Below are 5,084 nucleotides of genomic sequence, written 5' to 3'. Positions count from 1 at the left end.
GGGCTCCCCCAGCCTTACAACTGGTGCACTGGACTACTGCCGCCCCAAATCATCGCCTCTAATGGGCCTCATGCGTAACTTTAGGCCAAGACTTTAGGCCAGAGAGGCAAGAAAAAACCTGGAACGCAAAGACCCTCATATAAGGGCTCCCCAAATATTTATCTCCTTCCTCATCTTACATTACTGGCCTAAACCTCCAAGTGATTGGCCAGGGTGAAATAAATATTCAAAACTCGTAACATTATATATATACTCTTAGCGGAAGTAGCATTTACTAAATACAGCCCCAAGCTCTGGCAAAGGAGAGTAATATACAAACTTACATTGTGGATTAACATATCCTACACCTCTAAGAGCATGCTTAAACATTGATTGTACACATTCTTTAAAGTGTATGTAAAGCCTTTTTATAAGTTTTAAATAGAGTAGTAAAAGGTTAAAATTAAAACCCCAGTCAGGTTGTTATAGTTGTCTGTTTCCCCAATGGGGAAATTAATAATTGACTATTGTCATTGTATTATCATTATGACTATTGTCACCAAGACAGAAAGTAATACAAAATCCCAAATTTTAGAGTTGTTACCAGAGCATAGGCAGCAAAAAAATAAAGTGACAGGGTTTTAACCCTTTAATACTTTATCCATAACTATAAAGAAAAGTTCTGGCTATACATGTACTTTTATTTTTGGCACATGTAGATTATAATAGTAAGCAAGGAGATGGCGACAGATCATAATTTAAACTGGATCACCCCAATTTATAAACATGGGTGTATTCTGAGAAAGAAATGTGCTAGTTACTAATCATATTCATAAAATGTAGATGTGGCATTGTACTTTTTTCAGGTATACACTGTCATACTTCAATCATGTCTCGTGGCCAATTGATTATTGGAATTTCAAGAATGTATCACCTGGGCAAAGTCTACAAGAGTACACTAGCTTCAGTGTAATACTTTTGTACATAGTGTTCGAAAAACATATACAGGCTTTTCTGCCTATTATTCAGTCTGTAGAATATGTATGCATATTTACATGTTAGCAGTGATGAAGAACAGGAGTGAGAGGTGTTGAGAGCATGAATAATCTCAATGGACTGTTTTTCTTCCTTGTGGTAATACCAATTATGTCAGTGCATGCTGTAACCTCTGGGATTCACTTTGCATGCCATGTTACATAACAAACAGTAACCAGGGGCTTCTCTTCACTAGAAGGAAAAACATGCCCATTATCTCTTTACTTGTGGTAGACATAATGTTAATCATTTCCCGATGAGCCATTTTAAGGCCCCTTTCACACTGGCCGATCAGGAGAGGAGCCATCAACATATCCTCTCCTGATCAGAGTGCCTTGGATCGGATGTCACCACTGTGACATCCGTGTCCATACAGTTTTTTCCTCCATCTTGTGATGGAGGAAAAAACTGAAAGTGGCAGACATGTTTACTTCTGTTTACGTCAGATTACCTCCGGTCCGGCATAATCCGTCTGTTTTACCAGACCAAGTCGGAGCCGGAGCTAACCAGGGGTAAACGGATGCTCGTCCGTTTAAACCCAGCTGCCCATAGAATTGCATAGAGCATTCGGCTGAAAAACTGAAGGATGTGCCTGATTGGATCATGTGAAAGGGGCATAAGGGTAATTTCGGTCAGAGGTGTAACTGTTTATAGCAGGGCCACCAGGAAACCCATTTACCATGTTTGAACCATACATGTTATATGATCTGTCATGTCTATAGTTACACCCTTGTTTCTAGTTACATAATGAATGTCAGTAAGCTATGTTTAGCCTGAAAAGCCCCTGGAGGGGAGGATTCAGGACATATACTTACTCTAATAGCTCATTTTAATCTTGAACAAATAATATAAATTTAAAGTGTATTGCTAGGCAATACCTAGAGACAGACTCTATAGCCAGTTTATATTGCAGTCTGTATCTCTTTTGGGGAGATTCACTACTCTATTTGTACTGATGACCATTGTCACCGAGAAGGCTTTCTAAATGATTACAAGATTGAAGTCATGTGTGATACTAATTACAGAAAACAGTCTGAAATATCACTATGATCCAATATTTTTTAATCTTTTCTGAGGGTACCAACAAATCTGTCCAGACCATTTAAAGAAGAACTCCAGGGAACATTTTTATCAACTCTTGCAGTGGGAAGTGCTCGTTTTTGTCTAAGTGCTAAAAAAAAAGTTATATTCACCAGACCATCCGAGTTGGCTTGTTTTTAGACCAATGTCTAGAAAATCTATGCCCCTCTGCTGCAGCAGTCTAAGGATCCTGGTATCATCACGCTCTATACACTGTTCATAGATTGTGTATAGACATGAGGAGGCCGAGGAGCAGTCCATTTGTGCAGCGAGGTGGAGACATGCTTCAGTGATCACAGAAGCAGGAAGCCGCCTCGGATGGTCTGGTGAGTCTAACTTTTTTTTTTTTTAGCAGGGGGTTTCCTGATGTCCTATCAGGAACACCTGCCACTTACAAAGTGCTGTCACATGGGGGGGAGGCTTATCAGCTCCCTTAAAAAAGAAAAAGCCACGATTGGTTGCAACACACAACAGGAACATATCCTTTTTCTGACACTTGTATTATTATTGGTATTATTATAAAACAGGTTTTATGGTGCCAACAGTTTGTACAGTGCTTTTTAAAATAGAGGGAGACTGTACAGTTATAATACAAATCAATACAAGAGAGTTAGGAGAGCCCTACAGATGGAAGCTTACAATCTAAAGGGAGGGGCAAATTATGGAAAAGTTGTTAATTGTAAGGGATGAGCTGATAGAAGAATTAAAAGTACTGTTATTATGTCAAGTTGGGATAAGAGATGAGTTTTCAAGGATCACCTAAAGGCGTACAAAGTAGGAGATAGATGGACAGATTGGGGTAGGGAGTTCCATGGGATGGAAGGGGCTCTGGAGAAGTCCTGGAGGCAAGCATAAGAGGAGGTGACGAGGGAGCTAGAGAGCAGGAGTTCTTGCTAAGAGCAAAGAGGACAGTTTGGGAGATTTTTGAGAAGATGTTGGTCATGTAGCTTGGAACAGATATGTGGATGGCTTTGTATGTTATTGTTAGTATTTAGTAGGCATGCATCGCTACCGAGTAATTGTGTGAGTACTCGTACTCGCCAAAATGCTCCAAAACTTACCCCGGATACCGGAACTTCTGGTCAGAGGGAGATTTCCGGCAGTGCCGCGAGGGAACATGGCGCCAGGCTTCCCGGCCAATCAGCATCAAGCCAGCCAAACAGCTGGCTCAATACTGATTGGCTGGGAAGTTGGCAAAAAAGCATGGGGTCATTTTTTGTACTGTTGATCACAATGGAGAAATGGAAAATTTGGGAGAAGAGACATGTGGGGAGGAAACATTATGGGCTCAGTTTTGGACAGATTGAGTTTGAGGAAGTGATATGACAACCATTTTGATATGTCAGTTAATTAGGGTGACGTACCATATTGTATATGATGGCTAGGTCACACCAGCCTCAGTGCGTCCTGGCCCAATTGCGGCCGGAATGGACTGGAGCGCATTTGTTGCGGGAGGGGGCGTGGCGTTGCATTGAACTCATTGGCACCGCAGCCACGCTCTTCGGCTGCAATGCATTCGGCCGCACGGGAACGTGTTGCACATCAGTGCTTGTGATCCGGTCCGGTACAGTCAGAAAAAATAGTGCATGTATCCACATTTTGATGGTCTGTTTTCAGTGCTTAGGGTGGCAGACAATGAATATGGCGCCTATTCTTGGACCTGAACGTGGTTGGTGACACTTGCTTGTGAGATGTACTTAATAAAAAGGCATAATTCAGAATCAAGAAAAGAAGCCCAAGAAGGGAAGTCATGCTGCTCTTCTATGACAATAAATTCACACAAAATGAATCAAGCTTCAGGAAAAAAAACTAAAAAATTAAGTTGTGAAGGTTCCTTTTTAAGTCATTTCTTCATAAGTGATTCCATTTAGTGTGAACTAGGCTAATCCAGTTTAGTCAGCTGATGGAATACAGCATGAAATGAAATGACCTGTTTTTTCTGAGTCACTCTGTCTCTGTTTTGCAATGTACTCAGATGTTTTATTATTGTACACAGAGTACTGCTAGATTTCAAGCAAAACATTCGACTTTCTCAGTCTTCAGCCACCTGTGGAGGCAGGAGTTGAAGCAAAATATTAACTCACCACATAGAATGTAGTGTTCCTGTGTGCAAACAAAAGAAAGTGGCCGTGTTTTGGTTTTACATAAAGCCCACTCCGCAGTGAAGTCAGGAAGTGTACGTGGAAGTCAGCAGGAACTGATTGGCCAGACACAGTGTTTCTACCAGATTGATTGATTGCAAGTTGGAGATTATAAGGGTGGCAGTTGAATAAATCAAATTGCTGAACTATTTTGTAAGAGAAAATTGAACTATTTTGTCTGGGAAATTGAAATGAGCACATTCCCAGTGGTTCAGTTGTCAGGGCACTTTGGGCTCTCTTGCATATTTGTGATGTGAACAATCAATAGGACATATCAATTATTAATAATACAAAGCAATGAAAGATGTTACTCATAGCAGCCAGATTTAGGGCCCATTCACACCAGGGCGGTTGTGGATCAGCACAGTTACCAGACTGATCTCAAAATGGAGGTTTTGGGAGTTTTTAATTGCGTTTCAGCGCTGAAACGCAAAATAAAAAACGCCCAAAACCGCGGTTCCATTGACATTTGTATGGAAACTGCAGCAAAAATAGTGCAGGAAGCAGTTCAAGCAGGGGGGGGGTTTCGGTTCGGATCGCGTGGACCCACGCGGTCGCATGAACGGTCCCCATAGCAATGTATGGGATCGTTCATGTCGGCGGATCCGTGCGGCTGAACCGCCCCGGTGTGAACGGGGTCTCAAGCAGACTTTTTATTTGCTACCTTTTAGAAAAAAAGAAAACGAATGACTGAATGGCACTGTACTTCTGCTAATCTATACACTAAAATAAAGGATAAAACAAGTGGCCCATAGTATTAAGATTTGTTTTAAAGAAGAACGCCAGAAATTTTACCCCCCCCCCCCCCCCCCACACACACAGGTGCATCCCTACTTAATAATATAATGT

General features: G+C 41.4%; 1 protein-coding gene across 1 annotated transcript in view; it reads right to left on the bottom strand.

Moving 5' to 3' along the window:
* MYOZ2 (myozenin 2) overlaps positions 1–5,084 on the bottom strand; it is a 55,127-nt gene that overhangs the window by 8,937 nt on the left and 41,106 nt on the right. The window lies entirely within an intron of this gene.

This window comes from Nanorana parkeri, unplaced genomic scaffold (assembly GCF_000935625.1).
Source record: "Nanorana parkeri isolate BGI_ZX_2015 unplaced genomic scaffold, ASM93562v1 scaffold614, whole genome shotgun sequence".
NCBI classification, from domain to species: Eukaryota; Metazoa; Chordata; class Amphibia; order Anura; family Dicroglossidae; genus Nanorana; species Nanorana parkeri.
The sequence above is the reverse complement of the archived record's forward strand: the minus strand, read 5'-3'. Positions and strand labels throughout refer to the sequence as shown.